Consider the following 13,984-nt stretch of genomic DNA (forward strand, 5'->3'; position numbering starts at 1 on the left):
CATGCTGCCTGAGGCTTGGCTGCATCTCGGTGAGAGGTGCACGTCAGTCATTGTATAAACTCACACAGTCCCTCGAGAGGGGGCCACATGCAGGAGGAATACGTGTGTCCCCATCATGGACTGCTGGACTATCACCATCAGAGATGTTGGGCTTGTCCCCGCTGGGAGACTAACTTTGTTCATCATAGTGGCTGCAGGAGAAGACAGCCCACAATCGGAAAGAGCGTGTCAAGACTGGCGGTGGAGTGCCTTATCTCCGTGTCCTCATCCCGATGGAGGAGGAGGCCATGGAACAGGCCGGGCAGCAAGGCAGCTGCTCCATAGCTGATGGAGAGACAGGGTCAGCTACCCAAGAGAGTGACTGAACATCTCCTGGGGCACAAGGGAGCATCCGCTGCAAAGGAACCACACTGCACATCTGTTCACCACTGCATCAATGGAGCTGCACAGTAGGGGTGGTTGGAATGTCGCGATGGGCAGACCCTAACCCTTCAATGTCACTGTTTTTTCATGCAGGCTAGGATGAACGACAAGCATGAAGAGCTGGAGAGACTGGGGGACAGCCGGACACCTCTGAGGAGGAGGTGGGAGCCTCAGAGGGTGCACCGTCACATCATTCCCCTGCACCCTCCACCAGCACAGAAACCCTCACTCGGTGGGAATCCACTCGATGTTAGATTTGGTCACACAAGCTGGTGAGAACGTCACAGACAGGCCCGGGCAGCTGACGGAGGCTGTGACAGCCGAGGCCACTGGCAGTTGGGAGTCTGTGGGAGGCCAGGCCCATGCTGAGTCCCAGGCTGATGACGTGCCTCTGGTGTCACCAGCAACACGGGAAATGCTGCAGCTGCAGCAAGAGGTCAGGCAACATCTGGCAGAGTTGCCGGAGGTTATGTGTACCCAAGCTCGGATGATGGAGGAGTCCATCCAGGCCTTGCATGCTGTACTGTCTCCGATGGGGGTGTGTCTGGCTTCCTTCCTTGAGAGATTGGTGACTCTGATGGAGAGCCAGATCCAGCCGACCAATCAGTGGCTGCCGGAGATGTGCGCAGACCTGCACTCCATCACTTTGTCCATGAGCTCCATCCAGTGGTGACAAGGCGAGAGGGGGGACGAGGCACCTGAACTCTCCACCAGGTCCACGTCCCTCTCAGGTCAGCAGGGAGGGACAAGTGTGTCTTATAACTGGGGAGGAGCAGCTGGCTGCTACATCTGGGGTCTCCTCTCTGGGTGCTCCTGGTGTGGACAGTAGCTCTAAAGCCCCTCTGCCAGTGACACCAGTGATGCCAGTGCCTGCCTCCATCACCCTCGATGACAGAGGGGGGTCTCTGTACCTGTGCAGGAGGCCCTCAGTGTGCCGGGGCCCTCCAGGCCTCAGGCAGCAAGAGGACGGCCACCAATGTCATCCCAAGCAAGGTCAGCAGCTTGTCTCCATCTCAGCTGACAGAGCAGGGAGAGCACCACGTAGGAGCACAAGGAAAAGAATTCAGAAGAGCACCTAGATTCACTTAGGGTTCATGGTGAATGTGCATTCCAGATGGATAGGATTGCGTTTGGTGTCACACGGAAGAAAGAAATGATGTTCTCTCACTATGTCTCCTTCCTATTGTTGATGCCCTTTGGGACTTCATTTAAACCCTTCCTCCCAAGGGGCTGGAAGTGAGGGACCAAGCCCTGAGTTCACAAAGCTTCGGCCTTGTCACTGTGCGATGTGTACCTGGACTCTGCAGTGCAGAAGGAAGGAGGCGACAACAGGGCTGCTTAAAGCTAAGACTTTATTGCTGTGGTTCCAGAAGGTGGTAAGGCTCAAAGGAAACTTGAATGTATAAGGGTGTCTCATGTCTCCCTTGTGTGTATCTCATGGCCCCTTTCCTGCTGTGAGTGAGGTTCTTCATCTGACACTGCTTGGGCAGCATCCTCCTCCACATCCTCATCATCAGAGGAGACATCACACTCCACGATATCCTCACTAGTCAACACCTCGCCCCTCTGTAATGCCAGATTGTGCTGTGCACAGCAAACCACCACGATATGCGAGACCCTCGCCGGGACATACTGAAGGGCTCCACTGGATCGATCTAGGCACCTGAATCTCATCTTCAGGAGACCAATGGCCTCCTTGATGGTCGCTCGGGTTGACCCGCAGCAGGTGTTGTACCTCTCCTCTGCATCCGTGCGTGGGTTCCTCACAGACGTCAGTAGTCATGTCCTCAGTGGGTAGCCCTTGTCTCCAAGGATCCATCTCTGAAAGCGGATGGGGCCGCGGAAAGGTTCTGGCACCTGGGAGTACCTTGGTATGCAGGCGTTGTGGCTGCTTCCCGGGATTTGTGCACACACCTATGGGATCCATTTGCAGTGGTCGCAGACCAATTGCACACTGAGCAAGTGGAAGCCCTTCCTGTTGAAGGCTGCTGGCTGGTCTGCAGGAGCCTTGATGGTCACATGGGTGCAGTCAATGACACCCTACACCTGGTGGAATCCAGCGATGGCCCCAAATCCTATAGCTCTCTCAGCTTGACTGTTTGGATCAATGTGCACATAGTCACCGGCCCTCCTGAACAGGACATTGGTGACCTCCTTGATGCACTGATTCACTACAGACTTTAAGATTCCACACATATCTCCAGTGGATCCCCACAATGATCTGGTGGTGCAGAAGTTCAGTGGCACGGTGACCTTCAGTGACACTGGCATCAGGTGCCCACCAAGTCGCATGGGGCACAGCTGCATCATGGCAGAGAGATCAGTGACGACCTCCGTGGAGAGGTGCAGTCTGCGGAGACACTGTCACTCGGACATCTGCAGGTAGTTGAACCTCGGCTGACGTGTTCCTCTGCCTCCTTCTCCAGACTCCTGTTCGAGGCTGGCCTTCATGTGGGCCCCCAAGCTGCTGTGGTGCCCCTGCTGGTGCCTGCGCCTCCCTCCCTTCCTCTCTACTCCTCCTCCTCCTCCTCAATGGGAGCCTCGAATGAGGCCCATGACAGGTTGCCCCTCCCTGAGTGCAAGGCCTTCACAGTAAACAACACCCAGCCACATTTACCTCATTTGTCATCCTCAATGAAGTGGCACTGCCCCAATGGCACCCTGGTGTTGTTCCCTCTGCAGAGCTGGCACATTGGCCCCCACTCCTGACAGTGTTTCCCGATGCCCTTTCCCCCTCCACCCTTGCTGCCAAGTGACGCTGCCTCACCCGATAGCTTCCCAGTGAAGACAACACTCAGCTCCCACCTCCCAGTCACCTCCTTTAACCAGGCGAGGCTCTGAAGCCCCGTGGTTCCCGTGTTCTATTAGTTCAATTGGATCCAGTGAATAAAATTGCTGACAATTGGATTCATAAATACTTTAAATGCCTTCTTGCCGTGTGGATGTGCGAAGTCTGCCCTCCATGTCAGCCGCCGACAGAAAAATCCGGTCCAACGTCTTCCATCCCTATTTTATACACCCCCCCCCCTCCCCCTCCCCGGCCTCCATTCCCGTCTCCAACGGTCCCTTAAAATTTTGGCCCATGTCTCTAAGACTAATGGGAGTGAAACCACATCTGCTCCTTAGACTGAACAGGGAGAGCTGCTCTCTCTGTGTTTAAAGTGAATGAATCTGATCTTTACCTTGTCTTACTGGAACGTTCACTGTCTGGAAATGTCTGTTTGAAAATGTTTTCCTGTTATATTAATGGAGCAGAGGAGCAGATGTGAGGTACTGTTGAACAAAGAGGTTTGGAAGTGGGTGAAGGGGTGGAGTGACGGTGTGAGTGAGAGGTGCAGTGAGTTGGCCATTCTCAATAGAGTGTCAGGAATGAAGGTTACAGGAACAGACCAGGCAGGAAACACAGAAAGAGCGAGGAGAAGCTGGTGTGAAAAACAGAGATTAAACAACGGGCGTGTTCATTTGGTTTGGGTCTGGTGTTTAGAATACCCGGAATCTGGGTTCACTTCCCTTCCAACTCAGCGAATTGTACCAACATTATGTTCATAAAACCATAGAATGATACCCAAAGAAGGAGACCATTTGGTCCATTGTTTCAGTGCTGTCTCCTGTAATCTGTACATTTTTCCTTCCAGTATTTATCCCAATTGCTTTTCAAAGTTACGACTGAAGCTGCTTTCAAGTCCTGATCAGACAGTGCATTCCAGATCACAACACATCACTGTATAAAAAATCATACCTCATTTCGCCTCTGGTTCTTTTCTCAATCACCTGATAAATACATCCTCTGGTTACTGACCTTTTTGCCACTGGAAACAATTTCTCCTTATTTAACTTATTAAAAACCTTCATGATGATGTCACATACTAGACTGCCAGTAAAACTGAAGCCCATGGAATGAAAGGGACAATGACAGCATGCATATGAAGTTTGCAGACTGATAGGAACATAGGAGCAGGAGTAGGCCATTCAGCCCGTCGAGCCCACCCTGCCATTCAATATGATGATGACTGATCGTCCACTTCAATGCCTTTTTCCCACACTATCTCCATATCCCCTATGTCATTTGTATTTAGAAATCTGTCAATCTCTGCTTTAAACATACTCAATGACTGAGCTTCCACAGCCCTCTGAGGTAGAGAATTCCAAAGATTCACAACCCACTGAGTAAAGAAATTTCTCCTCATCTCTGTCCTAAGTGACTTTCCCCTTACGTTGAAATTGTGTCCCCTGGTTCTAGACTCCTCAACCGGGGGAAACATCTTAGCTTCATCTACCTGTCTATCCCTTTAACTATTTTGTAAGTTTCAATGAGATCACCTCTCATTCTTCAAAGCTCTGGAGAATACAGGCCCAGTTTCTCCAGTCATTTGACAGTCCCGCCATCCCGGGAACAAGTCTGGTGAACCTTCGTTGCACTCCCTCTATGGCAATGATATCCTTCCTAAGGTAAGGGGAACAAAACTTCACACAGTATTCCAAAGTGCAGACCAACCAAGGTTATATACAATTGAAGCAAGGCTTCACTACTCCTGTACACAAATCCTCTTGCGATAGAGGCTAACATATCATTAGCCTTCCTAATTGCTTGCTGCACCTGCATGTTAGCTTTCAGTCACTTATTGACAAGGACACCCAGGCCCCTTTGTACATTCACACTCTTACCATTTAACAAATAATCTGCACATCTGTTTCTCCTACCAAAGTGGATAACCTCACATTTTTACACATTATATTTCATGTGCCACTTTCTTGTCCACTCACTAAGTCTGTCCAAATTCACTTGAAGCCGCTTTGCAACTTCCTCACAACACACATTCCCACCTAGTTTTGTGTCATCTGCAAACTTGGAAATACTACATTTGGTCCCCGCATCCAAATCATGTGAACAGCTGGGTCACAGTGTGGTGGTGAACAGTTGTATTTCTGTCTGGAGGAAGGTTTACAGTGGGTTCCCCATGGTTCCTCATAACTTCAGTTATGTGCAGAGACTGGAAAAGCTGGGGTTGTTCTCCTTGGAGCAGAGCAAGTTCAGAACAACCTTGACAGAGTTAGAATCAAGGAATCAAATGGTTACAGTACAGAAGGAGACCATTCAGTCCATCATGTCCTTGACAGCTCTTTGCAAGAGCAGATCAGCTAATTCCACTCCTCTGCCCTTTCATTGTAGCCCTGCAAATTTTCTCTATTCAGGTGTTTATCCAATTCCCTTTTGAAAGCCACGATTTAATCTGCCTCCAGCACACTCTCAGGCAGTGTATTCCAGATCCGAACCACTCACTCTGTCCCACACCCCTGGTACCATTGCAGAAAATCTTTACTGTTCATTTCATCCCTCATAAATAATTGAAATGAAATGTTTATTAGGAAATGCACAACATAAAACGGAGAGAGAAATAAATGCTGAGCAAAATAGAAGTCAATGTTTGGAAGGTAAAAAGAGCAAAAGATGTAACTTTTATTCTGGATGAGTGAGAGGAATATATCACACTTTGGGGCTTTTGTAAGAGGATTTACTGATAAACCTGGGATTTGAGAGGAAGCTGGTTCATGGTTTACAGAACAAATTCAGCCCCTGGGGTGGAGCCAACAGCTGCACCGTCCAATAACAGACAGGACGGGGACACTGTCTCAGGCCTGGTGAGCTCAGTCGATGAAAGCATGAAACTCTGAATCTCAAGTTTTTGAGTTTGAGCCCACGGTGGGTGTTTTCTATTTCCTTTTTAGGCTGATTTTACAGGCGTTATCCAGCTCTGAATTCCTCGGCAGAGAGTTCAAGGAGTGTTTGAAATGAGATTCAACAGCAGGATGAGAAAGTCTCTCCTTGATTCAGGACTCTTACCTCTCTGTAGCATCTCGCTGCTGAAGATTGAACTTTTTCTCATTTCATTCTCAGCTCATGGTCAGTGTGGATCACTGGGACTTCTGGCTGTCTCCCACTTCACAATCCATCAGTGCTGAGAAATCAATAGGGAATATTACTCACATGTTGTAATGTTTTATAAATACTTGAATGTATTTCACACTGTGTCCAACAATGTGAATCTCCCCTGGTATATCAGCTCACCAACACTTCAACAGAACATTCACATAATGTGAGCTCTGAGATCTGTTCAGATCCCATTCCCAAGACCTGGAAAGTGGGATTGGGCTGGATCGCTCTTTTTCAGCTGGCACAGACACGATTGCTAAATGGTCTCATTCTGTGCCATAAATGTTCTCCATTTTCTATTTTCTATGAAGTGAGGTGTGATTGGGAGGGGCAATTCCACCAGGGTTATATTTTCTCCCAAAACAATGACACAAGGGCTACTTCACTTTTTTATTCATTCATTCATGCGATGTGGGCGTTGCTGGCTAGGCCAGCATTTACTGCCCATCCCTAATTTCCCATGAGAAGGTGGTGGTGAACTGCCTTCTTGAACCGCTGCAGTCCATGTGGGGTAGGTGCACCCACAGTGTTGTGAGAAAGGGAGTTCTAGGAGTTTGACCCAGCGACAGTGAAGGAACGGCGATATAGTTCCAAGTCAGGATGGTGTGTGGCTTGGAGGGGAACTTGCAGGTGGTGGTATCCCCTGCATTTTCTGCCCTTGCCCTTCTCGGTGGTAAAGGTCGCTGGGTTTGGAAGGTGCTGTCTAAGGAGTCTTGGTGCATTGCTGCAGTGCATCTTGTAGACGGTGCACACTGCTGCCACTGTGTGCCAATGGTGGAGGGAGAGAATGTTTGTAGATGGGGTGCCAATCAAGTGGGCTGCTTTGTCCTGGACGGTGTTGAGATTCTTGAGTTGGAATTGCACCCATCCAGGCAAGTGGAGAGTATTCCATCACACTCTTGACTTGTGAATTGCAGATGGTGGACAGGCTTTGGGGAGTCAGGAGTCATGGATGAGTGAGAGGAATATATCACACTTTGGGGCTTTTGTAAGAGGATTTATTGATACACCTGGGATTTGAGAGGAAGCTGCTTCATGGTTTACAAAACAAATTCAGCCCCTGGGGTGGAGCCAACAGCTGCACTGTAATTACTCATCTCAGGATTCCAAGCCTCTGACCTGCTCTTCTAGTCACGTTATTTGTATGGCTACCCATGGTAACCTCCATGATGTTGATGGTGGGGGATTCAGTGATTGTAATGGTATTGAATGTCAAGGGGAGATAGTTAGATTCTCTCTTGTTGGAGATGGTCATTGCCTGGCACTTGTGTGGTGCGAATGTTACTTGCCACTTATCATCCCAAGCCTGTGAGACTGAAATAGCTCAGTTGGGAGTGTGTTAGACTGAAGATCCCTGGTTCAATCTGGGGTTTTGGCAGTTCTCCTTTATTCTGCATCGCCCTTTGGTTTTGACTCTTGAGCTGCACAATTTACACTGAAATTATTTACCCAACTCTGAAGGTTGGATTGGAATAGAGAGATATCAAGGATGGGAAATATTTACATTGTCTGCTTTAGCTTATTCTCTATCTCCTTGTGTCCTTTTCCCCAGTTTTTGAATCTTTCGGGGCCGGGTGAACATTTGATTTGCTGCATATGTCCCAAACTGAAGCCTTTTCCACATCTCTGGGCGGTCAGACTTGCTCTGTCTGTTTTTGCTGCTCGTGACCATTAACGAGAACAGGCCACGAGTTCAACGTTTATCAGCAAACGGAAGATAATTGGAAAGAATTCTGTGTTACTCCAGACCAGTGACAAAGATGCAATGGATGTTATTCAAAATAAATTCCCTTTGACATTTGATGTAAACTTGTTTGCATCTAAAAGTTGGATTTTAAGTGTTACAAAAATGTGTCAAATTAATGACTGACCATGTGACAGCACACATGGGGATCAAATCCACAGCCTTGTTGTTCTCAACACTGCGTCCTCACCAACTGAACTAAGCGGCCTATAGACAGAGCCAGGTATGGGTTTGAGCCGCACGCTGTGCGGTTTGTGTTTTATTTCTCACACTGGGTGACAGAGCGATTGCACAAACAATGGACACATCTCAACCCTGAAACATTGTTCTGATATAAAACAGTGTGAAATAAGAACTGAGCATGGAAATGGAACGGAACCAGAAATCAGGACTTTAATCTATTAAAGTTGATCTTGAAATTCTACCATGCACGAACATTCCAAGAGAACGAACTCTCTTCTGATTTCAAATCCAGGAACTTGAACTGCTGTAAAATATAACTGAGCCTGACGTGATTTGAACACACAACCTTCGGATCTGTAGTCAGACGCGCTACCGTTGCGCCACAACCTCACAGATAAAGCAAAATCTTCCATTCCTGGCAGATTTACTTCTTGTTTAGATTGAGTGATTGAATTTAATTCAATCCTCATCTGACCTCCGCTCTGGAAAGGCCTGCCACCCGACCTGAACCCAACGGGACCCGACGACCTGTGTCGGGTCCGGGTCGTGTTGGGTCGCTCTTCCGGGTCTGGCTTTCGGGCTCGGGTCAGGTCGGGCCAGGTTCGGGTCGGGCTGGGTCCAGGTCGGGCTGAGTCCGTGTCGGACACACACAGTAAGTATTACATTTAATTCTGCTGGGAAGTTGAGTTTAATAAGTGTCAAAAGTTGAAAAGCCAACCAAAGCGGGGAGTCCGGGTCATTAAGGAGGGAAACTCTGAGTCTGCTCAGTGAGCAATTGAGCATCTCTATGACGTCATTGCGCTCATGCTGCAGCTTCCTGTCGATTCGGAATCGGGAGGTAGATAAAGTGAACATTCCGGTGGTCGGGTAAGGGTCGGTTCGGGCGCGGGAATAAATGGAGATACTCGGGCCGGCTCGGGCTCGGGTCCAATGTAGTTCTGTCAGGTTCGTGTCGGGTTTTTTTTCCTGACCTGAGCAGGCCTTTGCCGCTCTGTCAGTTCAGTGCCTTATTTAAACTATTACTTGGAGTTCTGTTTTACAGGGTCTCGGCTGTTTAAGTGTTTCCCAGACCCACTACTCTGATTAATCAGACATTTTGCTGCTAACTGCTGCTGCTACAATTTAAATGTAAAAAAGAATTTCCAGTGACCTGCAACCAATGGACAAATACATTTCAGAAAGATAAAACTCATTCACCAATCCACAAATGTGTCTTTCTGCTTATATTTATAAACAACTCCTTCTCTCCACTATGAGAACTATACAATCACTACAGTTATTTGAAAGTTAGTATAAGATGTTCCAGTTCATCAATTTTAAAACTGCAGCAGGTATTTTCCAGAAAACTTCTCTGTTGGAACCTCAGTCCCATTTAGATTGAAAGTGGACAATTAATGTATTCACTTGTTCATTGTGGACAGGTGTCTGACTTAGAATAAATCTCATTAACTTTCAATGAGGTGGCAGTATTTCTGTGCTCCCATTTTACACAGTCTGTCCTGTTCATGCACCATGTTTTTATTCTCCTCTCCCATTCTCCACAGGATACAGATTACAAGCATCATCAATCGAGCTGTTGAAAAGCATTGGAAGAATCTGGTCACACAGGTATTGAAACATTCATTATCTTCCATTTTACAAGTTGGTTGCTTTAAACACAGTACGATGTGTAATCATCTTGAAAATAGATTCTCTTCAATATCCAATACAAATTGAATTACAAACCTGACAGACAAACACAGGAGAACAAGTGACTAGTGAACACAAACCTCGTGGTGCTCATTTCAGATTTATTGCAGTCATCCGACAAAACAAGTGAAAGAATATTCCAATGAAATGATTTGGAAAGTAGGCGTGACTTTTGTTGGTGCCTTTCTTTGCTCTGTTGGTGAAACTTTCTTGCACCTGACTCCTGTTCATGTCTCTGTTTCCTCTATTGAATGAGGAAGGAGGTATTTGATCAGAAATCAACTGGATTGTGTACCTTTGAGAGGGGATTTCTGCATCATCAGGGCTGGAAACAGGAGTGAGTGAAAGACAATGTGTGGAGTTTGATTTTGTACAGAGGGAGAGCAAATCTAACAGGACTGTGAGATATTGGCCTGGATTTTACAGCCCCAATAGCGGTGAACTCTGAGACTTTCACTGCTATTGAGGGTCTGAACAGCACTGCAACTGCCAGTACATGCACACACTAACACCAGCATCTGGAAGTTGTGGTGATGAGAAATGTGCTTAGAAGGAGCCTCTGATCATAATCGCACCAGCCCACTCCTTAAAGTGACAGGGACCTGTAGTTCAGCAATTTGGGCTCATTGCCCACAATGTACCCTGATTTTTACCTGGGTTGGATTAAAGCCGGTACCAACAGGCTCAGGGCTGCTCGGGAAAGACTTTTCTGTTGACACAACAGCTCCACTATTCCAGGAAGAGACCGGCAGCAGCAGTGGTCAACTTTCAGATGCAGTTCAGAGCTTTTAAATGTTGTATTTTATTTCTTAATTGTATGTAACTTTTTAGCATAGCCTGATCAGATTTCTGAAATTTACATCTGACTTTTTATTAACAAGATTGAAGTGCTTTTAAAAGATCTCTAAATGTAAATGACTTTTTATCAAGATTTACTTGGCTTCTTTGTAAAGACTCTTGAGCAAGATTGAAGTGACTTTCAAAAACTACATCTTATCCTTTAAAATCCTGCTTCCATGTAGATGACATTGGAAGATGACTTCAGAATAGCTTAGACTATCTTTCTAACAGGTACTGCAACAAATTAAGACCGACTTTTCTGCAAAAGCTGGTGAATTACCTTCCGGGAGCGGAGAGGAGCGGAGCGGAGCAGACCTATATGGACCGATATGAGGAGAACGTTGAGAGCGGAGCCTATAAATCCAATCCGAGGATCGAGGCCCAGTCTCTTACCTTCCAGGAGTGGAGTGGAGATCTTCCAGTGTGCTGGAGTTTTGAAAAAAAAGAAGCCAACTGTGATGTCAGAGGAGAGCTGCAAGGTGATTGGTTGGTGAGTCACTGCTGTTAGTGTATTTAAATATCTTAAAGAAAAGGGCAAAGTTTTTTTACTTGAAAAAAAACCTCTGCTGATAAGATGAGTACTACTAAAGTGTATTTTTTATTCAGTGTAGCTTATGAAGGACTTTAGATTGTAGTGGGTAGAACAATGCCCCTAGTGTCATTAGTATTTTTTAATTAAGGGAGTAACTAATTAATCTAAGGGTAAGTCATGGCAGGAGAGCTCAGCCCCGTGATATGCTCCTCCTGCGCTATGTGGGGATTCAGGAACCCTCCCAGTCTCCATGACGACCATGTGTGCAGGAAGTGTATCCAGCTGCAGCTACTGGCTGCTCGCATTATGGAGCTGGACCTGCGGGTGGTTTCACTGTGGAGCGTCCACGAAGCTGAGGGCGTCATGGATAGCATGTTTAGTGAGGTGGTCGCACCGCAGGTAATGGATGCACAGGCAGAAAAGGGATGGGTGACCACCAGATGGAATAGTAGGAGCAGGCAGGTAGTGCAGGAGTCCCCTGTGGCCATCCCCCTCTCAAACAGATACAGCGCTTTGGTTACTGTTGGGGGGAAGACCTCCCAGGGGAAAAGAGCAACAGCGCGGTCCGTGGCACCACGGAGGGCTCTGCTGCACAGCAGGGGAGGAAAAGGGGTGGAAGAGCTATTGTGATAGGGGATTCTATCATAAGGGGTGCAGATAGGCGTTTCTGTGGCCGCAAACGAGACTCCAGGATGGTATGTTACCTCCCTAATACTAGGGTCAAGGATGTTTCGGAGCAGCTGCCGGAAATTCTGAAAGGGGAGGGTGTGCAGCCAGAGATCGTGGTCCATATTGGTACGAACGACATAGGCAGGAAGAGGGATGAGGTTCTGCAAAGTGAATATAGGGAGTTAGGCAGAAGGTTAAAGAGCAGGACCTCGAGGGTTGTAATCTCAGGATTACTCCCTGTGACACGTGCTAGTGCGGGTAGGAATAGGAGGATTAGGCAAATGAATGCATTGCTGAAGACTGGCGAAGGCGGGAGGGCTTCAGGTACTTGGACATTGGGATCTCTTCTGGTGCAGAGGTGACCTGTACAAGAGGGACGGGTTGCATCTGAACTGGAAGGGGACCAATATCCTTGCAGAGAGATTTTATAGTAATACACTGGAGGGTTTAAACTAGTCTTGCAGCGGGGGTGGGACCCAAAGTAGTAGTCTCTCCGATGAGATAGTTGAGGCAAATGGAGAGGTTAAAGCAAGCAAGTCCAGTAGGCAGGCCAGGCAGGGGCAGGACAGGGAGCGTGGAAGGTCTGGTGGGCTAAACTGCATTTACTTTAATGCAAGTATCCTTACAGGTAAGGCAGATGAACTCAGAGCATGGATCGGTACATGGGAGTGTGGTATTGTAGCTATTACGGAAATGTGGTTGAGGGATGGGCAGGACTGGCAGCTCAATGTTCCGCGGTACCGATCCTTCCGGCGTGACAGAGGTGGAGGTAAGAGAGGAGGGGGAGTTGCACTATTGATTAGGGAGGACATCACGGCAGTACTTAGAGAGGATATCCCGGGGTGAATGTCCAGTGAGGCCATACTGGTAGAACTTAGAAATAATAAAAGGGTGATCCCTTTGATGGGATTATACTATAGGCCCCCCAATTGTCAGAGGGAAGTGGAGGAACATATATGTAGGGAAATCACAGATAGTTATAGGAATTATAGGGTTGTAATAGTAGGTGATTTTAACTTCCCTAATATTGACTGGGACTGCCTCAGTGCTAAGGGATCAGATGGGGAAGAATTTGTTAAGTGAGTCCAGGATAGTTTTCTGAAGCAGTACGTGGATGGCCCGACTAGAGAAGGGGCTACACTCGATCTCCTCTTAGGAAATGAGAATGGGCAGGTGGTTGATATGGCAGTGGGGGAGCACTTTGGGACCAGTGACCATAACTCTATTAGCTTCAAGATAGTTATGAAAAACAATAGGACTGGTCCTCAGGTTGAAGTCCTAAATTGGGGGAAGGCTAATTTCCATGGCATCAGACAGGAACTCTCAAAAGTTGAATGGGAGAGGCTGTTTACAGGTAAAGGGACGTCTGGCAAGTGGGAGGCTTTTAAAAGTGAGATAGGAAGAGTTCAGGGCCAGCATGTTCCTGTTAGATGGAAGGGCAAGGCTGGCAAGTTTAGGGAACCTTGGTTGACGAGGGATATTGAGGGTCTGGTCAGGACAAAGAAGGAGGCATACGTCAGGTATAGGCAGCTGGGATCGAGCGAGTCCCTCGAGAAGTATAGGGGATATAGGAGTATACTTAAGAAGGAAATTAGGAGGGCGAAAAGGGGCCATGAGATTTCCCTGGCAGATAAGATAAAGGAGAATCCTAAAAGATTCTATAAGTGTATTAAGAGTAAAAGGGTAGCTAGGGAGAGAGTAGGTCCCCTTAAGGATCAGTGTGGCAATCTATGTGTGAAGCCACGCGAAATGGGCGAGGTCTTAAATGAATATTTCTCGTCTGTATTTACCGTGGAGAAGGTCATGGAAGCTAGTGAGTTCAAGGGAGGGAACAGCGATATCCTGCAGCATATCAACATTACAAAGGAGGAGGTGTTGGAGGATTTGAAGCGCATTAAGGTGGATAAATCCCCAGGGCCTGATCAGATGTATCCTAGGATGCTATGGGAAGCAAGGGAGGAGATTGCTGGGG

Source organism: Heterodontus francisci, unplaced genomic scaffold, assembly GCF_036365525.1.
Source record: "Heterodontus francisci isolate sHetFra1 unplaced genomic scaffold, sHetFra1.hap1 HAP1_SCAFFOLD_59, whole genome shotgun sequence".
Lineage (NCBI taxonomy): Eukaryota > Metazoa > Chordata > Chondrichthyes > Heterodontiformes > Heterodontidae > Heterodontus > Heterodontus francisci.